The sequence below is a fragment of the Danio rerio genome, chromosome 12 (genome assembly GCF_052040795.2).
Source record: "Danio rerio strain M-AB ecotype USA chromosome 12, GRCz13ab, whole genome shotgun sequence".
Taxonomy (NCBI): domain Eukaryota; kingdom Metazoa; phylum Chordata; class Actinopteri; order Cypriniformes; family Danionidae; genus Danio; species Danio rerio.
Window position 1 is genome coordinate 2,060,001 of NC_141032.1, and position 27,404 is coordinate 2,087,404.

The 27,404-nt window shown below is 33.6% G+C and overlaps 1 protein-coding gene and 1 long non-coding RNA gene across 30 annotated transcripts in view; one reads left to right on the top strand and one right to left on the bottom strand.

The window, feature by feature from the left end:
• Window positions 1-27,404, top strand: part of LOC147834363 (uncharacterized) — a 332,733-nt gene that overhangs the window by 81,303 nt on the left and 224,026 nt on the right. The gene's annotated exons all lie outside the window — the stretch shown is intronic.
• On the bottom strand, window positions 16,959-18,907 carry LOC141376734 (uncharacterized). Its single transcript, XR_015503620.1, has 3 exons — window positions 18,848-18,907; window positions 18,201-18,248; window positions 16,959-17,346 (listed from the first exon to the last, which is right to left on the bottom strand). It is a non-coding gene; the product is annotated as an uncharacterized LOC141376734 (long non-coding RNA).

Genomic DNA, 27,404 nt, shown 5'->3' on the forward strand with positions numbered 1-27,404 from the left:
CTTTTAATTTGCCAGTAACCTGGGTTAAGCGCTTCCGGCGAATTGAATGCCAATGCAAAATCCGGTGCGTTTAAGGTCTGTTTTCTTTAAAATTCAGCGATATCCACTAGCTGAGTGATATCCGATTTAAAGTGGGTCTCAGATTGTACAAGAAGCACTGCATTACATTACATTTCCCCTGCCATGTCTTTATTATATGAGCATTTTTCACCCCAGTATATTCAATGGAGCTTCTGCGTTAGCCTGCCGATTGTGACGGGCGTGTGCGAGTAAACAACTTTTTGTCTCGTTTTACGCTTAAGCAACTAAATAAATGCTACAGTTTATTTAACTGAATGTATTTTAATGACATTACAACATCCATGCTGTATAAGAAACCGTATAAAATGGAAATAAGTTCACAATAACAGCTCACCGGAAGTGTATCAGCATGGGAACAGCACTAGCTCTGCATATACCCTATTTGCAAGAGGCAACCCACTAGATCATCATTCGCCAGTTATGAAACTTTATAGTACACTGTAAAACCCAGAGAGTTAAAGTAACTCAAACCTTTTGAGGGAACTGATTGCCACAAACCAATTAAGTAAAAAAATAAAATCTATAAGAGCACTGTGTACTAGCACTGTTAACTAAAGGTCTGCATTCCCGTGGGATCCTGCTGACTACTGTGAACTTAATCCATTTGAGTAAATGAAGCAACTTGAGCACAGTAAAAGCCAATAAATGAAGAGAACTCAAACCAGTCAAGTACTGTAAAACCCAACAAGTTCAGACAACTCAAACCGTTTGAGGAAACTGATTGCTACAAACTATTTGAGTTATAAAAACTAATGTATATGAGCACTGTGAACTAGAGGTCTGCATTCTTGTGGGAGCCGCAGGACTGACCAGATCTCTTGCAGTGCGGGAATAAATTTCCGAATAATGCGAGGGAGCGGTCGGTAACTCTAGTGTAATTTAAAGGGGATCCACCTGGGTGCTGTGTATGTGTGTGTGCATGTGTGAATGAGAGAGAGCGTGATGCTGTGTGTCACTTATTGTTGCTGTGTGTGTGTGTGTGTGTGTGTGTGTGTGTGTGTGTGTGTGTGTGTGTGTGTGTGTGTGTGTGTGTGTGTGTGTGTGTGTGTGAGTGAGTGAGAGAGAGCGTGATGCTGTGTGTCACTTATTTGGTTCTGTGTGTGTGTGTATGTGTGTGAGTGAGGGAGAGTGTGATGCTGTGTGTCACTTATTTGGTGCTGTCTGTGTGTGTGTGTGTGTGTGTGTGTGTGTGTGTGTGTGTGTGTGTGTGTGTGTGTGTGTGTGTATGTCTGTGAGTGAGGGAGAGTGTGTGTGTGTGTGTCACTTGTTTAGTGCTGTCTGTGTGTGTGTGTATGTGTGTGAGTGAGAGCGTGATGCTGTGTGTCATTTGTTTGGTGCTGTTTATGTGTGTGTGTGTGTGTGTGTGTGTGTGTGTGTGTGTGTGTGTGTGAGTGAGAGAGAGTGTGATGCTGTGTGTCATTTGTTTGGTGCTGTTTATGTGTGTGTGAGTGAGAGAGAGCGTGATGCTGTGTGTCATTTGTTTGGTGCTGTTTGTGTGTGTGTGTGTGTGTGTGTGTGAGTGAGAGAGAGTGTGATGCTGTGTCATTTGTTTGGTGCTGTTTATGTGTGTGTGTGTGTGTGTGTGTGTGTGTGTGTGTGTGTGTGTGAGTGAGAGAGAGAGAGCGTGATGCTGTGTGTCATTTGTTTGGTGCTGTTTATGTGTGTGCGTGTGTGTGCGTGTGTGTGCGTGTGTGTGTGTGTGTGTGTGTGTGTGTGTGTGTATGAGTGAGAGCGTGATGCTGTGTGTTATTTGTTTGGTGCTGTTTATGTGTGTGTGTGTGAGAGTGAGAGTGTGATGCTGTGTGTCATTTGTTTAGTGCTGTTTATATGTGTGTGTGTGTGTGTGTGTGTGTGTGTGTGTGTGTGTGTGTGTGAGAGCGTGATGCTGTGTGTCACTCGTTTGGTGCTGTTTATGTGTGTGTTTGTGTGTGAATGAGAGAGAGTGTGATGCTGTGTCACTCGTTTGGTGCTGTTTATGTGTTTAAATGAGAGAGAGAGCGTGATGCTGTGGATTTGCGAACACATCATCTCCTCCCGTTAGTGGGAATGGGCGTGTCGGGTAGAAAATGGGGCGGATCAGACAGCAAGTGAACAAATGCTGAATATAAGCGGGAGCGGTCGGGTCCGAGATAAAACCTGACAGGAGCGGACGGGAGCAGGAATAAAAATCTGCAAAAATTAACAAATATACACAATTGTACATGTAGGTTTAAAAACAAATATATAGAAATAATAATAATTATATTAATAATAACAATAAATAAATTAAAAAAAACATTTAATCAATAAATTTTACTAACATATAAATACACAGCATATGTACAGCAAAATCAGATTATTTGAGATTTTCCACAAAATCAATAAAAAGTTGCCACACCTTAAATAAATTTCCCCCTGACCCTCTTAATGAAAACCAGATTTTTTCTAAATGAAGACAAGAAATAATTTCTCTAATCCACTGAGCGTGAGTGGGAGGATGAGAATTCTTCCCTTTTTGCAAAATATGCCTTTGACGTTTTGTTTGTTTTGTGTGTTGTTGTTTTAGTTTAGCCTGATGTTTATTTTATTTTTTTTGGTTTTAGGTTTTGTATTTTTGTTTTTCCTAAATATTTAGCATGTATTGAGATTTGGCTGTCCTTACCCTGGTTTTGTTTAAGATTTTCATGTTAGGTTTTTGCTATAATTTAGCTTATTGTTGGTTGATCTTTGTTCAGACGTTTGTTTGTTTTAATAATTTTATTGTGGTCATTTAATTTATTGGTGCTCAGTTGCCACTTTTAGAGAAGAAAAGCTGCTGATTGGAGTGTCCTGTAGGTGTCCTGCAGGTTTTTGGTTTGTCCTCATCATCTGTAGTCCAGAATCAGACTCCAAATCAAACAGAAGGCCATTGATCCGTCCTCAACCACTGCTGGACCTCCTTACCTTTCCTCACTGCTGGAACGGGACGAGTTTATTCACGGTGTACAGAGACGCGAGGCTGAACTCTCCACTTTAGCTTGAATTACCGTTTGCTTATTTGGTTATTCATTTGGGTGTCCTTAGGAAAACGTTCCTGCACCTTGTTGGCTCTGGTTTCAACAGTCTGCTTGTCTTGGGCTTGATGTGAAAGCATGTGCAATGCATGTACATGTATTAATATGCAGTTAGTCTGGATGGAGTCAAGGAATTGCACTTGACACTGACCTGCAGGAGTGTGCATCCGCCTGTGTTGACGGACATACGAGACGTGTTTTTGTACTCTTCCATCCATCCATCCATGCATTTATTTATCCATCCATCCATTTATTTATTTATTTATTTATTTATTTATTTATTTATTTATTTATTTATTTATTTATTTATTTATCCATCCACCCATCAATATATGCATTTATTTATCCATCCATCTATGCATCAATATATGCGTTTATTCATTTATTCATTTATTTATTTATACATCTATCCATCCCTACATTTATTTATCCATCCATCCATGCATTTATTTATACATCAACCATCCATCCATCAATATATGCATTTATTTATTTATTTATTTATTTATTTATCTCTTTCTTTCTTTCTTTCTTTCTTTCTTTCTTTCTTTCTTTCTTTCTTTCTTTCTTTCTTTCTTTCTTTCTTTCTTTCTTTCTTTCTTTCTTTCTTTCTTTCTTTCTTTCTTTCTTTCTTTCTTTCTTTCTTTCTTTCTTTCTTTATACATCCACCCATCCCTGCATTTATCCATCCATCCATCCATTTATTTATCCATCCACCCATCAATATATGCATTTATTTATTTATTTATCCATCTATCTATGCATTTATTTATCCATCCATCCATCCATCCATCCATCCCTGCATTTATTTATCCATCTGTCCGTCCATCAGTCCATCCGTCCACTTATTTATCCATCCTTCCATCCATCCATCTACTTATTTATTCATCCGTCCGTCCATCCATCCATTTACTTATTTATTTGTCCGTCCGTCTATCTGTCCGTCCATTCCTCCATCCATCCATCCCCCAAAAGTAAAAAAAAGGGATAACCGGGAGGGAGGGAGAAGTGGGTGTTGCGGATGAAAGTAAGGACCGGGAGGTTCGCCTAGCTCGCTTGTATGGACGCACCGGCCCTGTATATATATATGTGTGTGTGTGTATGTATATATATATATTGTTTTGCTTATTTTTGTTCGGTTTGAGTTTGTTGTTTGTTTGCTGCTTTAACTTTTGCTTTATTTGATGTTTTTAGTATTTTTGTGTTGTTTTTGGGCTTTATTTAAATGTTGGTTTTGGCTTTTATGTGTTGTTTGTGATTTGTTGTTTTGTTTTTATCTCTATAGGGGTTAAGCATTTGTTTTCCAAGGATCGGATTTTCATCTCATTGATCTGTTATTAGTTGCGGAGGAAACCGTTACAGCTAAAGGGAAAATTAAAGTTTCATATTTATTATAATACAAGTTTAATGCTGCTGCTGCTTTTGAACTCTCCGTCTTTGACTGCATCACTAAACAATTTGTATAATGGTAGTTGCGATTTATCAAATATTATAATGGTCACACTTTACAATAAGGTTTCATTAATGTATTTACTAACATGAACTAATAATGAACAGCATTTATTAATCATTCTTCCACTTTTATTAATGCCTTATTAAACATCCTATTGCAGCTGGAATGGCATCCGCTGCATAAAACATATGCTGGATAAGTTGGCGGTTCATTCCGCTGTGGCAAGCCCAGATTAATAAAGGGGCTAAGCCAAAAAGAAAATGAATGAATGAGCATTAAACATCCCAAATCATGCTTGTTAACATTAGTTAATGCACCACGAGTTAACATGAACCACTTTATTTCTATTATCTAGCACTGTGGCCTCACAGTAAGAAGGTCACTGGTTCGAGTCCTGGCTGGGTCAGTTGGCATGTCAGTGTGGAGTTTGCATGTTCTCCCTGTGTTTGTGTGGGTTTCCTCCAGGTGCTCCAAACACATGCACTATAGGAGAATTGGATTAATTAAATAGGCCGTTGTGTGTGTGTGTGTGTGTGTTTTTGCACAGCTCTTTGCTCATCATTGATATTGTTATATTAGGAGCAGCAGCATTACTTCAGATGGAAGAATCTTAAGCAGACCACCTTCCTTGTCTCGATGCACTTTTGTTTGATTCCAGCAATTCAGGGGATTGCGGTGTGTGTATATGTGGGAGTGTGTTTATGTGTTTGGGGTTGGCAAAGCAAGTCCGAGACAATTTATTCCACGTTTTATTTTTTGTCTCCGGCCGCTGAGGTATTTGAGTATAAAGAGATGAATGTTTGTTTATGTGAGTGTGTGCGTATGCGTTAATTCGCTCTTGTGTGTGTGTTTGTACTTCTCACCCTGTCTGTTTGTTATGGCGGTCAGAGAACCAGAGAATGGGCTTAAATGTGCATTTGGGAGGCGGAAGACAGAGCTTGTGGTCGGGGTTGAATTATTGACAGCCCTGGCCAGATCTTACCCTGGTGTCTCCAGCAAACCCCTGGGCCTGGAATTTGACCCACTCATTTACATGCATACTTAGGATAGGCTTCAGCATGGGCCAGTAAAGTACACACACACACAACACAGACACAAACTTTTTCTCACACGCATGCTCACAATCAAACTCACAAACACACACTCACACAGACAGACACAAACTCCCATACATGAGCTCACAAACACTCGCAGTAAACCTCACAGACACATTTCACACAGACACAAGTCTCACACACATGCATACAAACACACATAGATGGGCACAAGTACACACACAGGGTCTCTCACTGAAAAATGCATGCACACACACTCACAATCAAACACACAAAAACAGACACACACACACACACACACACACACACACGAGTTTGATTGGCACCGATCTGCACTCTGGCTTTGGGGTCTGGAATAACAGGAGAGAGGGGGATCCTGTAAGAGAGTCGAGGCGCTTTAGATCTGATTGCGTAATCCTGAGCAACGTCCAGCTTGTGTGTCCAAACATTCCTCGCTTTTGGATTTGGGTTAAAGGTTCTGATCCTTCTACACGTCTTTAAGCACAGTTATGTACACCTATTTATAGAACACTTGGCAGATTTATTAACTGAATGCTTTTCACATGGCACATTTTATAAGTAGTTGCACTGCAGCAGATCAGAGTCCAGCGACTGCTTTTGTCCCATTATATAAACATTTTAAAAGCATCTTGAACTTCATTTGACGTCTTGGAGGAACAGATCCTCCTTTTTTGATTTATTTTGGTTTTATTAATTAATTAATTAATAATGTATTTGTTTAGTTTAATTTAATTATTTAATTTTTTTTATTATTGTTTACTATTTAATTTTAGTCAATTCATTTTTTTTATTTTTTAAATTTAATTTTAATTTAATTTTATTATTTTTCTATTTAATTTAAATTTTATTACATTTTATTTAAATTATTTTATTTTATTTTTGTTTGTGTTTTGTTGTATTGGTTTGTTAGGTTTAGTTTTATTTTGGCTTGAGCTTTGACTTTTTGTTGTTTTTTGTGTTGATTTGGTTTAGACAAAATGTTTTCTTTGTTTTAGGTTTTTATATTTTTGTTTTGTAATTTTTTTGTGTGGGGTTTTTATTGTTGTTTTTAATTTGTTTTGTTTTGGTTGTCATTAATTAGTTAGATTTTCCTTGTTTTTTTTGTTTTTGTATTGTAATGATTTCGATTCTTGGTGGTTGATTCGGTTTTGGTTTTGATGTAGTTTCAAAGCAGCTTTGTTTATGATGCTATCTTTCGTTTTATTTTATTATTTTTCTATTTTATTTTATCTTTTTTATTTTATTTTATTGCCTCATCATTTGATTTGTACAAGCTCACTTGTGACTTAAGCACCCTATTTTGATGTGCAGTTAGGATGCACTCAGGTCCATTATGTTATGTATTATTTATTTAATTTAATAAAATTTTATTCTGGCAAATACCGAAATGCACTGTAAATAGCACAGACAACAACGAAAATGTGCCGGAGGACCCCAAAATTGTGTTTAATAGATTTCATGGAGATCCCACTCCCACTGCAGAATCATCCCAACCCATCTAACATTATAAATTATTTCCATATAAAGATAGTAAGTCATCTGATGAAATTGTATTGCTGTCGTAATATATATCGCAAAATAAAAAATATTGCAATGCTAGATTTTTCCAATATAGTGCAGCCCTAGGATGTATTATAAATTACTATAGTATATTTTCATGTGGGCGTCCGACAACTGAAAATAGGTCTTTTACTTTTTTTTTTTTTAAGTGTGATTTTTACCTTGCACTGATTTTGTTAACATTTATCATCATTATTATTCTATATTTAGGATATGCATTTTCACAGTCTGATTCCAATGCTTAATGTAAATTGTTAAAATGACTAGAAGTAAATTAAATATTCTTAAGAATAAAACATTACGTGTTCTTTGGAGTGTACTTGCATTCTGGCATTATATAATGATTGGTATAAAATGGTCTTGACAAAGAGTGCATAAAACGATAATAATCTCATTTATTATTTATTTATTTAATATATCTACATCAAAAAAGTAGACAGTCCTAGGGACAACATGAATGAATTGTGTGCAACCCAGCATTTTTGTACAGTGTAACGTGGCTCATACTTCCAACTAACTCAATATAAAAAGCTTAGAGGATCTCAGATCGGTATCTGCAACGCTGCTTTTAATTTGCAATGTCATTAGGCTTTTAAATTCATTGATTTCTGATTCAAGTCTCTTGTGTTTGGAGCCAATGGAAATAAATAAACACTTTAATTAGCTTTTAATGAAAAGGCTTGAATGCCTCAGCCCCACTCTGCCTAATATCCCGAACATCATGGCACCACATTTTTATAATTTGACAATTGGATTAAAAGAGGACTGGAAAGGGAAAGCTATCGTGGCTCTTTTTTTTGCCTTGTTTTACACACTTCTGGGAAGTACAGGCTTTTAATGAATTGATATTTGTCTACGTTGTGTGTTGAGGTAAGTAAGTTGGCACATGTTGTACTTATGGTGGCCTTGCATTCTGAAACAAATAAAAATAAGAATTTAAAGGAAACCTATTATGCAGAAATCCCTTTTATAAAGTGCTTATAAAGTGCAGTCTGTGACTATAACCAGCTTATAATGATAAAATTGTATTAATTGTATTTGTTATAATCAGGCTCGATTAAAGGAACACATTGATTACCATTCTCCTGTACGTGTCGTCAGAGGTGGAAAGCCCCGCCCACTAGTGACCATCTCTCCCTCATTAGCATGGGACTGCAGTCTTGTTTTTAAATCTGACGCATAGGCATTTGTAGCTCCGCCCTATTTTGAAAGGCGCACAATCTCATTTGAATTTAAAGCTACAGTCACCAAAACACCACAATTAGGATTAAAGGGCACCTATTTTACACCCTTTTCAAGATTTAATATAAGTATTTTGTGTCTCCATAATGTGTGTCTGTAAAGTTTCAGCTTAAAACTCTCATCAGATTAATTATTATAGCTTTCAGAACATTCAAATTTTCTGCTTTAAACGCACTGTAGCTGTTTGTGGCCTGTGCCTTTAATACTGGTTCTCCCTGCCCACTGTTCACACATGCCTGTCAGAGTGTGCCTGAATCTCCGCCTCAGCTGCGTCAGATAAACAGCACAGTGACAGACATGAAGCAGATCTCTTGTAATGTTTGTGAGAAGTACTACAGTAAGAGCTTTCCCAATGATTATTTGATGTATTTGTTGTGGAGTAACTCGATCCTTTTGATGAGTCACACACAATGTCGTTACAAAATTCACACACACACACGCACACACACACAGAGACATAGTGGACACACCCATACACAGCATGTGCGTTTATCTTTGCACTATTTTTGCACGGCAAATGTGACAGGATACATGTTAATATTCACTTCTGTATGGATATCCGTTATGTTGATGTACAAAATGTACCTGATTTAATGTCCACATACCGGGATTGAATCGTCGTCTTTTATTATTGTACTGACACTCTGCGCCTGTGCTGATGAATTACAGTGATTTTACTGTCTTTATTACAAACATGCACTGTTTTAAACGTGTTAAACTTGTTTAACTTTATTCTTGATCACATTTGATGATGATCACAGAGAGCTCAACAGATCATTTTATCCCGGTTGCTTTTTGCACGTCCTGTCTTGTTGATATAATTATACGTGTTACTACAGAGACATGTTAATACGGGGCTGTCAATCAATTTGGTGGGCGGGGAAACCACACTCCTACATCATGTTGATGTCTGCCTCAAAAAGGGAGGGATTTGGATCCTATTTTAACATCAGGAATAATAAAAAAAAAAGATTTGTGTAGCCCCGCCCTCTTTTGAAAAAATCTTTTTTGAATTTAAAGCGACAGACACCAAAACGCCACAAGTATTAAAGGGCACCTATTTTACCCATTTTTCAAGATTTAATATAAGTGTCTCCATAAAGTGTGTCTGTAAAGTTTCAACTCAACTCTCATCATATTAATTATTATAGCTTTCAGAACATTCAAACTTTCTGCTTTAAACGCACTGTTGCTGTTTTTTTGTGGCCAGATCTCATGTTTGTGAGAAACAAATTTTATTCTGTATTATGTAAATTACATATTATTTACGGAATGCTTTCAGCATAGTATAACAGCTCGTCACCCAGTGATAAGCACAGTTATTCTGCAAAATTAACGTTAAAGTGAGCGGTGTTCGTCTGACCGATCCATTTGCGATAGCACCCTTCCAATGGATATTGGATGAGACGAAATGGCCAAGCATCCAGCCTGAAATATACAATCTCATTGAAGCTCCAAGTGTTTTACCATGAGAGCAGTTAAAGCCCACAAGTCTTTGAATGTCTACAATGTTGTTCTGTGTGGTCATGTGCAAGAAATAATGCTCTATGACAGTGGTTCTCAAAGTGGGGGTCGGGACCCCCAGAGGGGTCGCGGGACAATGAAGGGGGGTCCCCTGGTGATTTCCAAAAATCGATTTATTTTTAATAAACCACAAGATTTACCATATTTTATTCATAACCTACTGAAGAGAAAAAAAATATATATTATATAGTTACTATAATAGCTTATATTTCTATTGCAGGGGAGCTCAACCCTGTTCCTGGAGATCTACCCTCCTACAGAGTTTAGCTCCAACCCTGATCAAATACACCTGAATCAATTAATAAGGACCTGAACAGCACTTGATAACTACAGGCAGGGTTGCAACTGAAATCTGCAGGAAGGTAGATCTCCAGGAACAGGGTTGAGCACCCCTGTTCTATTGGATTGCGACCCCTGGGGTACATTATATTAAATACACAGCAATAGCATCAGATGCAGCGGATTGATTTTATAGCACCAGGTTGAACTTTCTGGTCCATTTACAGCACTGTATCCATTAAAAAACAGAAACGAAGAATAGACTTGGGTCTATGGTGTGTATGCACCATTGTATGCAAGGTTTCTTTATTTATAACCACCTCAGAGGATATTGGGGGTCGCGAGTCACTGGCATTGTCATTTTGGGGGTCAGGGGCTGAAAAGTTTGGGAACCCCTGCTCTATGATTACCAGATTCAAAACTTTGTAGTGCTAAAAACCGAGGTTCTGCCTAGCCAAAGACAAGGAAAGAAGACGAGGCTGTACAAGGCCTGGGTGATCATCAACAAGCAGAACAACTGCATTCTGACAGTGAACTGCACCTGTACGACAGAGTATGTGAACTTACATGTTTACATTTCATTTTAAGCATTGTCCGCAGATTAATTCACCAAATGTAACTGTGTTTGCTGAAATTGCTGCAATCAAAAAAAATTTCATCATAGCGTAAACTTGCCTGATATGACATCACAACTGCAGAGTCCAGCAGTTTTAATTAGGTCCACGCTCGATTCAGCTCTTGTGACGTCTGTTAGCCAAAGACGTCTGCGGTTGGCATCTAAAGCAGTGTGGTGTACGATAAAATTTAAGTCTTGACATCCTACAGCACAACACAACATGTTTGTTATTGCAACCTGTCTCTTTGCAACTGGTATGCACGGTTGAACCCATGTGACATCATGTGTGACATAGGTTGGTAATTCCCCTATATGACTGTGGACACACTATACCTGCACACAGTTGTGTCCAAACAGCTTACAAAAGATGATTTTCATCATAGGTGCCCTTTTAAAGCCTGAAAGGGTCAGTTTCAGAAAGTTATAAAACATGATTTGTGTGATATGTTGAGCTGAGACTTCACATACACACACTAGGGACATCAGTAGGTCCCCTTAACAAAAAATAGTGTAAAAATCACATGCATCACATATTTTAAATGAGATCCTAACTGATTTTGATGGCATTTTTCAATTTATTTTTTGCTTAATGCACTTAAAAATGAATTTATGTCAGGCTGACTTGCAGTTATGTGTTTGTGTGTGTGCACGTGCATTTGGAAAACATATGCGGTTGGCCATTTAAGGTCTGTTCCCAGAAGCAAGAGATAATTCCCCTGTGACAGATGTTTCCAGATGTGTGGAATAGCTACTAATTACGAAAGACTCCCACTGAGCTGTTTCTGACCCCCACTTTCCATGCAAAAAAAAAAACAACCTCTTGACATTAAAAGCTGATCAGGAGAAAGTGAACATTGGCACACGTGCACAGCGGGATTTGAACAATTACATGATCTCTCGAATGTCTCTTAGTGAGCTCAGAGGATTGCCAAGTGATGCTCGATCTGCTCCAAAACCTAATGAGGCATTATAGATGCTCTCCTGATGCCAGATCAGTTTCATAAGGTAGGAAACTCACCTCGTGCAGAGTTCAGATGACACTACAGTGTAAAAAAAAAGATTTGTAAATGAGCAGTTTTCCGCGTTTTGTGATTCATGTTTTTATTTTTTCCCGTTTATTTCTGCTTTTGAATTGCATTATTGGAGCTTAATCTTTCTTCCAGCAACTTTTAACCTTGAAAAGGTCAAAAAAATGTACTTTTGTCATTTTTAATAGTTTAAAGTGCTACATCGTCTGGGTTGGTGTTGTATATTACGCTACAGAACCTTGTAGTAAACTGCAGCCCATTTTCTGTTGTTATACATAATTATTTCTCTTATTTATTATACATTATATTAATTAAAACGACTAAAATGTCAATTAAAGTCACTGTTAAATGGTAGAGTTGAATTTTCAACATCAAAAGCGGACAGAGTAGAGATCAACATCCCATAATGCATTTCGCAACACTTGTGAATCACTAGATATGAAAACTGTTCGTTAACAGCAGACATGCGGCCCACTGGACTTCCTTGGTTGGCGTGCATGAAGTATTTATTCACATTCAACCACAAACAGAACCTTGCAATGCACGGGTCTGATAGCGCGAGTCAACAAAAGGGGACTTTCACATGTAGCATCTTCTGCACGCTCGGTTTTGCTAATTCAAATGGAGATGCGCCTATTCAGCGCACAATTAGGAAGGGATGCAGTATGTCGCGCTCATGCATTCCAGGCGCTGCCAGTTGAAAACAATCAAACATTTCAGAGTGCTGCGAGCGAACCCGGAGTCGTGACAGGAACCAACCAGGCAGCTTCACACTTTGTATGGAAATACTCCGTAATAAAGGTAGACTATAAAATAAAGGTAGACTGTTGAGCATAATTTAAGGCCATGTTAGCACCTGTCAGCTTTAATTGTAGGGTAAACTGGATAATGTTGAGCTGTTGTCAGCTAATTTCAGCTTCCGGGTTTAAAATGATTTTTGGGGCGGATCAAAATCAGTGACGTAGCACAAAAGTGCAAGTGGAGTGATGACGGGTTGATTTCTCGTTATTATTCATAGCAGTTTTCTTATCCTATGAGAAGAGCCGGCTTCTTAATTATTCGTGACTGCACGTGCATTCCGAAGGCAAGGCAGACCTGCCAGTGCCAAGCTGTGAGACCTAATGACTGGGTGAGACTGCATCCGCGATTAGCACAGCTCGTACACAAGAAAACTTAATAGCATAGTCACATGGTAATCTAACAAAATAACTGCTAAAATTAGGTTCAAGTTTTGGGAAAAATATTAAATAAATATTTAAAAATAACGAAATTTAAGAGAAACAAAAAATGTATATAAATTTTGTTGAAATTTTGTTATTCCCAATATTTTGCATGCATTTAAATGCATCATTCATTCATTCATTTTCTTTTCGGCTTAGTCCCTTTATTAATCCAGGGTCACCACAGTGGAATGAACCGCCAACTTATCCAGCAAGTTTTTACGCAGTGGATGCCCTTACAGCCGCAACCCATCTCTGGGAAACATCCACACACACATTCACACACACTCATACACTTTAGCCTACCCAATTCACCCGTACTGCATGTCTTTGGACTGTGGTGGAAACCGGAGCACCCAGAGGAAACCCAGATGAACGCAGGGAGAACATGCAAACTCCACACAGAAACGCCAACTGAGCCGAGGCTTAAACCAGTGACCTTCTTGCTGTAAAGCACTACCTACTGCGCCACTGCTTCACTCCTAAATGCATTATCTTTCTATTTTTAAAGATGTTCGGTGACTAATATATCCGTTCAATGAATCTGTTTTGTTCAAATGGGCCAAAATATATCACCTTTAATCACTGAGAAATGGATCATAATATTCATTTTCAAAATGGGGTGTACTTAATTATGCTGAGCACCGTGTATCATGGCAAAAACAAAATATGTTGAGCAATGTCCCGTTTTTCCAATATGGTCCAGCTCTAGTACACAGCGCACTAAACTTGAAGTATGTCTAATTTCTGGACCACTGTGAGGTAACCAGCTTAATAAAACATTAATGTTACGGGTAAAACTTTTATCGCCACTAGCTGGACATTTCACATTAGCGTACTGAAATGAGCAGTTTTTTTGGCCAGAGGTGCTTCAGTGGGGTAGAAATCATTGCGTCCAGGAAACATTACCTCAGCCGGTGGACTTCCTGCTCGTTAGGATGCTGTTTGGCGTGTGATTATTTCTGTGATTACATCGTCTCCACCTGTCATCTTAAATATCAGCAGCTCCTGTTAGAATGAAGAGAAGACGTAATACAGATAAAACACGGTTGTCTTTTCCATCTGCCCGCAGGGGAAGCTGTGGCGAAGCACTCAATGTACAACTAGCTTTAAGTAGCGTGACAGAAACTCCGCTGTTTGCCAGTAAAGTATTACTTTTTTTATTTTAGTTCAGTAGACCTGTTATGAAAAAAGAATCACTAAAGGGTTTAAACAGAGTTGTGTGTCATCAGAGTGTGTATATGACCAGCTTTTAATGGTAAATGTTAATTAGCTCTATTTGTTATAATCAGACTTGATTTAAACAGTGTGGAGAAACACTTTGATTGACATTCTCCCTTCATACATGTCATCAGATGGAGAAAACCCCGCCCACTAGTGACCATCTCTCCCTCATTAGCATAAACAGCCTTGAGTGAGAAGCAGCCGTCAAGAGTTTTCAATAATATATTTCATAAGATTTTAAGATAACATTAATTGAATCTGCCACTATGCTGATACAAAGGTGTTTGTATCTCCACCCTCTTTTGAAAAGAGCCCAGCCTCATTTGCATTTAAAGCGACAGTCACCAAAATGGCCCAATTAGCATAAAAGCAATTAGCATCAAAGCCTAAACGGGTCAGTTTCAGAGAGTTATAAAACATTATTAGTGTGGTATTTTGAGCTGAAACTTCACACACACTCTTCTTTACACTCTAGGGCAGGGGTTCTCAACCTTTTTCACTTCGAGGCCCACCTTACTCTATGAAATTATTTGTGAAGGCCTAAACTGATTGTCTAGAGAAAATGCTTATTTTGAAGCTTTATTTGTTAGCAAAACATTTCTTTTGCATTCTATTATTCTTTTATTTTTCTACATAAATTTCTACATCATTTTATATAACAAACAAACAAACAAACAAACAAACAAACAAACAAACAAACAAACAAACAAACAAACAAACAAACAAACAAACAAACAAACAAACATACATACATACATACATACATACATACATACATAATGAATAACTAATATTTATTTTTTAATGAATTATAACTTATAAAAATAATTTAATTAAAATAAATACATATATAAAATGAAATAAAATAAGTAAATAAGTGAATAAATAAATTAGCTAATTAATTAAAATAAATTAAAATAAACAAATTAAAATGAATGAGTAATTAATTGAAGTATTATTTTTTAAATATATTAAAATATATTAACATAAAAAAGATAAATCCATATATAAAAATAAATAAATAAATTAATTAATTTAAATCAATAAAAATTGAAAAATTTTTACAAAATTTAATAAAAAAATTGAATGTGAATTAGTTAATTAATATAAATCAATAAAAATAGATTAATAAAAATAAATAAATATATTTATACATTTAAAAATGTCAGTTTTTTTCAATGTTTTTACAGAAATAAAAAAATAATAATTAAGTGAATAATTAAAATAAATAAATTAACATAAATAGATAAATCTATATAAAATTAATAAGTAAATAAATAAATTAATTAAAATACATTAATTGAAGTAAATTAACCTAAATAAATAGATTAATCTATATATAAAATAAATAAATAAAAAATTATCAAAAACTCAGAGCAAAGAGAAAGTCTGTGTGTTTCAGATCTGCTTCTCCATCAGTCTGTGTACAGCAGCAGAATGAGTTAATCCTGATCATTTCTCTTCATATTCCAGCACTGTGAGCTCTGGTTGTTGCTGATCATGTAGCATTAGCACTCAGCCTTTATTCCTGACTAAGCCCTACCAATGCATTATGGGATTGCAGTGAACCGCAGCCTCCAGGACTCTGACTGTGTTTCTCAATGTTCTGTTCTGGTCGTCACACGCTGCGCTTTTAAAGCTGCACAAAACAAGCTTTTTCAGATGTGTTGCACAAGATGAAGTAAAACATTTGTATTTTGGGGCTAAAGTCAACGTTGAATGACTGTCAAAGAAATGTGATTAAGATCTGTGGAGTTTAGACTGTATATTATAATACTATTTATCTTCAACACGTCATGGTTTTTCCTGGGAATAATATTTCTAAAGGAGCTGTTGACATGGAATTGAAAAAAAAAAAAAAAAACAGAACGAACATAAAAATAAAACAAAAACATAAAATAATGTGTCATAACAATGTAATGACACAAGGAGGAAGTTCTGAACTACTGAAATGCATTTAATAAAGATGTCAGCTTAACGACGCCTCTCATATGGAGAATGAAGCCTCATGCATTGCTCAGGTGTGAGTTTCTCACAGACTTCAACAGAGTGTCAACATCTTGATGCTTCTGTGGGTCTCGTCTATCAAATCCAAGGTTTATTCTCAATTGGATTCGGGTCAGGTGATTGGCTGGGCCATTCTACAGCTTGATTTTCTTTCACTGTAAAAAATGTTACTTAGATCTAACTTATAAAAAGTGAGGCAAGTGGTTGCATCGGACGTTTTAGGTTGATTCAACTTCCAGCCTTTTTTAAGTATTTTAAACACTAAAACATTGCTTAAAACAAATGCAATAAAATTAAGTTGAGCCAACTAATATTTCTAAAATTACTCAAATCAGATAAACTTACTTTTTTTGTTAAACTTAACTTACTTATACATTGCTATATGTTGACTGTACTCATTTTAATTAAGTATTATGAACTTAATGATCTAAATAAAATTAACCATGCATATGTCATTTAAAACTAATTTAATTGACTTCTGGCTGTAACCTCAGAAAATAAATCTTCGTTTCTATATTGTAAGCACAATATACACTAGTAAAAACAGATAAACAGACTTTCCTGTCAATAACAATTAAATAAGAATGGGAAGATGGATTAAAGACCATAACATGTATTCAATATCAATCGATGTTCCTTTTAATAGTGACTACAAAATAGGCCATTAATGTGGCTACACATACACAATACATAAATAAAAACATTAATAATACCAGATCCTATTGAGAAATCATCCAAGGCAACTCAGTGAGGAGATTTGCATATTTTGATAAAGATTTAGGATGCATAATGTCCAGTCCCACAAAGAGTCTCTAATATATCTCAAATGTATACAGTTTTGATGGATACTTGAAGTCGAGGACATCGGTAAGTCCAAACAGGAGCCATCATGCATTTGACAGGTTTGGCAAACCTCTGACAGTCCTATGATAATCCAAACTGTGTTGGGCTGATGGCAAATTTTTCCCGTGGGCAGCCGCATGCACCTCTGATTCCTCACAACTCTATTGGTAGAGACAAAAAGAAACAGGAGTTCAGGTGGTTGCTACCAAACAACATTAAATAGCTAAATACTGAATAGAAAATAACTACAAGTGAAGTTACAAAAGTCCAGTGAGAATGATGCATGGATGAAACACCTTAGTTTATCAGTTAAAAATTACCTTAGTTAAAATTACCTAACTTCTATTTAAAAAATAAAAAAAGGTTATAGAGGTTGTGTAATTACATTATTCCAGGTGTTTTTAGTTATCAAATTTTAAAGAAAACTGTGATTTTACTCAGTGTAACAGTGCATGTCATTGTGTTTTCCTGTCAATCAAAGAATTGTTAAAATTTAGGTATTACATTTTTTGTTTATTTTGGCAACTTATAAAGCATAAGAATGTGTATTTAATTTAGATATTAAAACTGTTTGAAAATGGCTATATGAAAAATATAGAATACAAGTTCTATAATTTAAATGTCATCTTCATTTTGCACCAAACTTTGCACGTCATAATACAAATTTTATTAAATAAATAAATAAATACATTGCCATTTTACACATTACATTAAGGTTTACATTAAATTTTAGCTAAAGCTACATTTAATTGACTTTTTCTTCAAATTTAATGTCACTGGCAAATGACAGTTCAGTGATTCAGTGTTATCAGTTAGCTTTATTGAAAGACTGACAGATAATAAGAAACTGCATTAGGATATTTTTATACTGTTTTTACTGTTGCACACATAAAAAAAATCTTCAGATATCAAATGTAAGTTAATTCTATGGAGCCCACTATTGTTTGCAATTTTACCAATGTTTTACTTGCCTGCAAATAATTATAGCTGTAGTTGTATCTAATGTTTTTCTTACCTGGATGTGAAGTTTGAAGATCCACAGGTAACAAAATCACTTTGGTATCTAAAGACCAAGAACATGCATTTTAGAATGAGGTGCAAACAATTTAAATGGTTCTGTAAACATCAGTAGTAAATGTAATTTAAGTTAAAATAAATTGTAAATCTGTAATTTATTCACTATGCAGCATTAAAAAACTTATGGACTAAATCTCTAAAACACAAACTTTAAGTTATACTTTCTCTTACGTTAAACACACACTACTTAACTGTTGCATACGTTTCTGCATTTAATATCCATCCTTAATGTGCTGCTATAACTTAGGTGAGCTAACTTTAGCTAAGTTAGCGCTAGCAAACTGAACCCCCACACCCCGACCGCCCACCAGTGACCTTGTTAATCGGTTCTGCAACGTTAGTTATACCTACTAAGTGTTTTAAAACTACTTTCACTATTTTTTCTCAATAATATCACTTTTAATCGTTAGCATAAACTAGCGTTGGTTAGCGTTAGCCAACTTAGCTTTCCATGTGAGAGCAGTCTAACTGTTAACATACCTGAGGCTACAGTACAATTTACAAAGCTAAAAACCTCACCTGCCTAGCGAAGACAGCAGTTTTGCATGACTTTACAATAATCATTCGGCTAAATTTGCAACTTACCGTGTTAATCAGATCCGCTGCTGGGAGCAGTTAATGTCGACCATTGCAGAAGCTGCGTCTGCCTGCTAAATCCCGGGCAATGAAAAAGGAGTCACGCCAAACTATAAAAATCACGTTTTATGAACACCTGCCCACATCGACAGCTGCTCTAATAAATTGTCTGTGTCAACTCACTTTTATAACATTTATTCTACACAATAACCACGTACAAAAATCTACTCAAATAAATTGCATTAGTTTTATTCAAAATATACAGTTATATAAAAACTGATATATTTTAAGTAAAGAGGAAGCAAATTTAATTTTTTTGGAATAAAACAAATAAAATTAACTAGATTGCAATTATTTAAAGTAGATAGAACCAACTTTGTGAGTGTAGCACTTTTTACAGTGTTCTCTGAAAGCATCTGAGAGTCTCCTTGGCTGTGTTTTGGACTATTGTCTTGCTGAAATGTCCACCCTGGCTTCATCCTCATCCTCCTGCTGATGTAGATGTTGGACTGAAGCAGCTGATATTCATTTACACTGAGGAAGGGCAGAGGCTTGCTGAAGAACTCCTGAGAGATTTCAGCTGCTGTCTGGGCTTTCACTGTCGAACTACATCCCCCTTTCTTCACATGTTCAATTCTTTTTCCCTTAGTTATTTTGTTTTATTACATTAGATTTGTTTTATTTGCATATATGGATTTCTTTTTGTTATCAACATCTGGGGAAAAGTTCAAGCATATGGGCACCTTTAGAATTATGCTTTCTGAGAAAAATAGTGAAGGGTTCAACAGTTGTATATATTTCAGTATTTTTGGTTTTGTATTTAATGTTTTACCCAATATTTATACACAGAGTTCACATACATTATGTAAATACAAACTTTTTTTAGGATGAGATTAATCTCTAATAATCAAAGTAGTTGATTCATGTCTATTGAATTATTAGACAAATAATATAATTATAGAGTATTCATTATTACTTTGTTGTTGTGGTTTACATTGTATTGGTTGTTTTTAAAATGTGTTTAAATGATGAAACGGTCTTGTTAAAATGTAGAATTGACTGAATATCACAAACCCCCCTGCTGTCCTTCACACCCTGATGATCCCCAGATGCAGCCCACTTACATCTTCCACATACTGTAAGAATGAGTTTCTGTTCAAGAGCATTTAATAAAGCTGGAGAATGTAGACTAATCAAACACACGCCTTCACTGAGTTTATTTCAATTTCTTTTATTTTATTGCGCATTCTATATAAATAAATATATATATATATATATATATATATATATATATATATATATATATATATATATATATATATATATATATATATATATATATATAGCAGTTGTTTTGCGTTTTGTTAAATTACATTTTATTGCTTTTATTTAATTTAATTTAATTTATTCTCTATTTTATTTTAGCAATTTAATATTTATTTATTTGTGTTGCACTACTTTATTTTATTGCACTGTTTTATTTTTATTGTATTTTATTTTTTGAAATTTTAAATTCACTGCAGTTAAATTATATTTTAATTTTTTTTTTTGAATTTTCTCATTTTATTGCTACTTAAATTTTATTATATTTAACTTGATTTTCATTTTATTGAATTGTATAGTTTTATTGCTATTTAATTAGATTTTTCATTTTATTTTTTGAAATTAATAATTTTATTGCAGTTTAATTAGATTTTTTTATTTTATTTTATTGAACTTTATAATTTTATTGCTATTTAATTAGATTTTTTATTTTATTTTATAATTTAGTTGCAATTTAATTGTATTTTTTTCTTTTTGGACTTTATAATTTTATTGCAATTTAATTAGATTTTTCATATTTTTATTTTTGAATTTTATTGCAATTTAATTTACATTTTTTTTGCAATTTAATTAATTTTTCATTTTATTTTATAGAATTCAATAATTTTTTTGCAATTTAATTAGATTTTTCATTTTATTTTATTAAATTTTACAATTATATTGCAATTTATTTAAGTTTTATTACATTTTTATTTTATTATTTTTTTTACTTTTTTACTTGTACTTGCATTGTACTTATTTTGTTAATACCTTTTAATACAGTATTGGAATGAATTTTATTGCATTGCATTTTGTTGCATTTTATTACATTTTACTGCAATGAATTGTTGCATTTTATTTTATTACATTTTATTGATATTTGTTTTTGCATTGCATTGCATAAAATTTTAAATCAACATACAGTAATTGATTACGAGATGTTTAGTCAAATGGGCTACAAAATTCAAAAGATACTGTAGTATGTACATGAAAGATGAGTTTTTTTTTTCTTCTCATATATCTGTCAGCGTTTCTATAAAACGAGAAAAGCAGTCCATTGTTTTGGCCTCTTCTTTTGTTTCTGACAGAGTTTTGAGAGCTCTGTTGCTTTCAAAATTGCTTTTCTTAGAGTATCTTGTCATGATTTGGAGGACAAGAGGGAAAGAAAAGGGCAGATGTGATGATTACATTCCTCTGTGTCCATCTGGATCTGCTGATGGAGGTTGAGCAGAGGTTGAGGAACATCTGAAAGAAAAGAAAGAGACATAAATAAATCAAAATAAGCAACTGTTCAATGTCTCTGGCACACCTTTAACATTCATCAGACAATCCGAATCAAGCATTTAGTAGCGTTTTCATATAAATCATTGCAAATGTATCACTTTTTTCTTAGTTTAGTAAGTAATTAATTTAAGTCTACAAATTTACAAGTTGTTATTTTTAGGCTGAATTGTGATTTACAAAATACATAACTATTGTATTCCTTGCAGATTAAATAGTTTTTTTTTTTTGTGCATATTATATTATATTAAAATTTAAACATTGTACTAGTGTTGATTATTGAACAATGTTAATTAAATTTTTTTAAAGAATTGAAGAACATATTTAATAGACCTATTATTCTACCAGTCGTCTGCAAAGTAACTTTATAAACACAAGTATAGTGAATGTACGTGTTGGGATTTTAGCATCATAAAATTATTGTTGTTAGTATAATTAACTGTATATGTTTGTGCAATAAAACAAAATATTTTTTCATTGACTCATTCATAATATTTGTAATAATGACAACAACAGCATTATTACTATGTATTTTATTTATTTATTTATTTATCTAATTTTTATCAGTTTTTATTTTATCTATGGATTTATTTAATATCTATTTATTTTATTTATAAATTTATGTATATTATTTATTTTGTCTACATATTTATTTGTTTTATCTATGAATTTATCTATTTATTAGTTTGTTAGTTAGTTTATGTTGTCTGGATTTATTTATTTATTTATTTATTTATTTAACCTTTGCATTTATTTATTTTTTTATTTAGTCTATGCATTTATTCATATTTATCTATCAATTTATTTATGTTGTCTATAGATTTATTTATTTATTTATGTTTATTTTATCTATGCCTTATTTATTTATTTAATCTATGCATTCATTTTTATTTTTTGTCTAATCTACGCATTTATTTATTTAATCAATGCATTTATTTATTTGATCTATGCATTTATTTATATTTATTTATCAATTTATTTAATTTATTTTGTCTATAGATTTATTTACTTATTTATTTATTTATATATTATTTTAATATTTTTTTATCTATCAATTTATTTTAGTCTATGGATTTGTTACCAACTTTTTGTATTTTAATGTATAGTCCTAGAGTGCATTATTATGTATTTTGTATTATTATTATTATTATTGCAAACAAACACACAAACAACAACTACAAAGCAGGCTAAATATGAAGTAGTGAAAACCACTCATGAACCTATTATATTACAATATGCAAGACGATCTTCATAACAGAGTTACAGGCATCATAATTAATACATTAATAGATGTTGTAAGTTGTTTTTCAGAAGTGAATCTTTCTTCAGTCCCTGATCTGCATTTGAGTGAACAGATCTCTGCTCGCTGCCAGTTTTTACTACGCTTTTCGTTCTGTTTTGTGTTAAGAATTCATCATTTTTTGCTTGTGTTTTGTCCGTCAGAAGGTTTGCGAGAAGCCAGGAGATTCGGCCAGATCCTCCAAAAATCACAATCATTGTCTTTCTTTATATAAAACAATGATTTTTTCCCCCTCTGATAACTAATTGAGCTGTTTTCCCTGTGAGTCAAGAGCTGACTCATTTATTTTCCAGGAATTATGTCTGTTCCTGCAGAAGATGGTTATTAAAATGAGAGTAATTTATCAGCGAGGCATTAAAGCAGCATCTGCAGCAGGGCGTGAAGGTGAATCTGTTCACACACGATTATGATGACAATAAATGCACTTATGGGGTTATTACTGATGATTATTATGGGCCTATACTGTATGTGAATGGAGTACTTATAGCAATGATTTAACGGTTTGCATGAATCACATATTATGATGTTTGCTGATCTGATGTATCAGAGTTCTGCTGTTGTTTTGAATATCAACACGTTTGTGATGATGCTTCACTGTTTAGTAAACAAGCGAATAATAATATTGAGCAACATGGGTTTATTTTTCCACTAGTGAAAATTATAAAATGATTTTTTTTTGTTTGACTTTACTTTAAAAGCAAAGGGTTTATTAATTAATTGCTATAAAATCAGCGGTTTTACAAATTTTTAAAAAAAGCGATTAGTTGACTTTTCTTAAAGTAGATAAACCTGTTGCTTCTGAAGTGATTAGTTGACTTTTCTTAATAAAGTGAGTAAACCTGTTGCTTTTAAAGCGATTAGTTGACTTTACTTAATAAAGTGAGTAAACCTGTTGCTTTTAAAGTGATTAGTTGACTTTTCTTAATAAAGTGAGTAAACCTGTTGCTTTTAAAGTGATTAGTTAACTTTACTTAATAAAGTGAGTAAACCTGTTGCTTTTAAAGCGATTAGTTGACTTTACTTAATAAAGTGAGTAAACCTGTTGCTTTTAAAGCGATTAGTTGACTTTACTTAATAAAGTGAGTAAACCTGTTGCTTTTAAAGTGATTAGTTAACTTTACTTAATAAAGTGAGTAAACCTGTTGCTTTTAAAGCGATTAGTTGACTTTTCTTAATAAAGTGAGTAAACCTGTTGCTTTTAAAGTGATTAGTTAACTTTACTTAATAAAGTGAGTAAACCTGTTGCTTTTAAAGCGATTAGTTGACTTTACTTAATAAAGTGAGTAAACCTGTTGCTTTTAAAGCGATTAGTTGACTTAATAAAGTGAGTAAACCTGTTGCTTTTAAAGCGATTAGTTGACTTTACTTAATAAAGTGAGTAAACCTGTTGCTTTTAAAGCGATTAGTTGACTTTACTTAATAAAGTGAGTAAATCTGTTGCTTTTAAAGCGATTAGTTGACTTTACTTAATAATAAAGTAAACCTGTTGCTTTTAAAGCGATTAGTTGACTTTACTTAATAAAGTGAGTAAACCTGTTGCTTTTAAAGCGATTAGTTGACTTTACTTAATAAAGTGAGTAAACCTGTTGCTTTTAAAGCGATTAGTTGACTTTACTTAATAAAGTGAGTAAACCTGTTGCTTTTAAAGTGATTGGTTGAACTTAAAATGAGCAAACCTGTTGCTTTTAAAGTGATTAGTTGACTTTACTTAATAAAGTGAGTAAACCTGTTGCTTTTAAAGTGATTAGTTGACTTTACTTAATAAAGTGAGTAAACCTGTTGCTTCTAAAGCGATTAGTTGACTTTACTTAATAAAGTGAGTAAACCTGTTGCTTCTAAAGCGATTAGTTGACTTTACTTAATAAAGTGAGTAAACCTGTTGCTTTTAAAGCGATTAGTTAACTTTACTTAATAAAGTGAGTAAACCTGTTGCTTTTAAAGTGATTAGTTGACTTTTCTTAATAAAGTGAGTAAACCTGTTGCTTTTAAAGTGATTAGTTAACTTTACTTAATAAAGTGAGTAAACCTGTTGCTTCTAAAGCGATTAGTTGACTTTACTTAATAAAGTGAGTAAACCTGTTGCTTTTAAAGTGATTAGTTAACTTTACTTAATAAAGTGAGTAAACCTGTTGCTTTTAAAGCGATTAGTTGACTTTACTTAATAAAGTGAGTAAACCTGTTGCTTTTAAAGTGATTGGTTGAACTTAAAATGAGCAAACCTGTTGCTTTTAAAGTGATTAGTTGACTTTACTTAATAAAGTGAGTAAACCTGTTGCTTTTAAAGCGATTAGTTGACTTTACTTAATAAAGTGAGTAAACCTGTTGCTTTTAAAGCGATTAGTTGACTTTACTTAATAAAGTGAGTAAACCTGTTGCTTTTAAAGCGATTAGTTGACTTTACTTAATAAAGTGAGTAAACCTGTTGCTTTTAAAGCGATTAGTTGACTTTACTTAATAAAGTGAGTAAATCTGTTGCTTTTAAAGCGATTAGTTGACTTTACTTAATAAAGTGAGTAAACCTGTTGCTTTTAAAGCGATTAGTTGACTTTACTTAATAAAGTGAGTAAACCTGTTGCTTTTAAAGTGATTGGTTGAACTTAAAATGAGCAAACCTGTTGCTTTTAAAGTGATTAGTTGACTTTACTTAATAAAGTGAGTAAACCTGTTGCTTTTAAAGTGATTAGTTGACTTTACTTAATAAAGTGAGTAAACCTGTTGCTTTTAAAGCGATTAGTTGACTTTACTTAATAAAGTGAGTAAACCTGTTGCTTTTAAAGTGATTAGTTGACTTTACTTAATAAAGTGAGTAAACCTGTTGCTTTTAAAGTGATTGGTTGAACTTAAAGTGAGTAAACCTGTTGCTTTTAAAGCGATTAGTTGACTTTACTTAATAAAGTGAGTAAACCTGTTGCTTTTAAAGCGATTAGTTGACTTTACTTAATAAAGTGAGTAAACCTGTTGCTTTTAAAGCGATTAGTTGACTTTACTTAATAAAGTGAGTAAACCTGTTGCTTCTAAAGCGATTAGTTGACTTTACTCAATAAAGTGAGTAAACCTGTTGCTTTTAAAGCGATTAGTTGACTTTACTTAATAAAATGAGCAAACCTGTTGCTTTTAAAGCGATTAGTTGACTTTACTTAATAAAATGAGCAAACCTGTTGCTTTTAAAGCGATTAGTTGACTTTACTTAATAAAGTGAGTAAACCTGTTGCTTTTAAAGCGATTAGTCGACTACTTAATAAAGTGAGTAAACCTGTTGCTTTTAAAGCGATTAGTTGACTTTACTTAATAAAGTGAGTAAACCTGTTGCTTTTAAAGCGATTAGTTGACTTTACTTAATAAAGTGAGTAAACCTGTTGCTTTTAAAGCGATTAGTTGACTTTACTTAATAAAGTGAGTAAACCCGTTGCTTTTAAAGTGATTAGTTGACTTTACTTAATAAAGTGAGTAAACCTGTTGCTTTTAAAGCGATTAGTTGACTTTACTTAATAAAGTGAGTAAACCTGTTGCTTTTAAAGCGATTAGTTGACTTTACTTAATAAAGTGAGTAAACCTGTTGCTTCTAAAGCGATTAGTTGACTTTACTTAATAAAATGAGTAAACCTGTTGCTTTTAAAGCGATTAGTTGACTTTACTTAATAAAATGAGTAAACCTGTTGCTTTTAAAGCGATTAGTTGACTTTACTTAATAAAGTGAGTAAACCTGTTGCTTCTAAAGCTATTAGTTGACTTTACTTAATAAAGTGAGTAAACCTGTTGCTTTTAAAGCGATTAGTTGACTTAATAAAGTGAGTAAACCTGTTGCTTGTAAAGCGATTAGTTGACTTTACTTAATAAAGTGAGTAAACCTGTTGCTTTTAAAGCGATTAGTTGACTTTACTTAATAAAGTGAGTAAACCTGTTGCTTTTAAAGCGATTAGTTGACTTTACTTAATAAAGTGAGTAAACCCGTTGCTTTTAAAGCGATTAGTTGACTTTACTTAATAAAGTGAGTAAATCTGTTGCTTTTAAAGCGATTAGTTGACTTTACTTAATAAAATGAGCAAACCTGTTGCTTTTAAAGCGATTAGTTGACTTTACTTAATAAAGTGAGTAAACCTGTTGCTTTTAAAGCGATTAGTCGACTACTTAATAAAGTGAGTAAACCTGTTGCTTTTAAAGCGATTAGTTGACTTTACTTAATAAAATGAGCAAACCTGTTGCTTCTAAAGCGATTAGTTTACTTTACTTAATAAAATGAGCAAACCTGTTGCTTTTAAAGCGATTAGTTGACTTTACTTAATAAAGTGAGTAAACCTGTTGCTTTTAAAGCGATTAGTTGACTTTACTTAATAAAGTGAGTAAACCTGTTGCTTTTAAAGCGATTAGTTGACTTTACTTAATAAAGTGAGTAAACCTGTTGCTTTTAAAGCGATTAGTTGACTTAATAAAGTGAGTAAACCTGTTGCTTGTAAAGCGATTAGTTGACTTTACTTAATAAAGTGAGTAAACCTGTTGCTTTTAAAGCGATTAGTTGACTTTACTTAATAAAGTGAGTAAACCTGTTGCTTTTAAAGCGATTAGTTGACTTTACTTAATAAAGTGAGTAAACCCGTTGCTTTTAAAGCGATTAGTTGACTTTACTTAATAAAGTGAGTAAATCTGTTGCTTTTAAAGCGATTAGTTGACTTTACTTAATAAAGT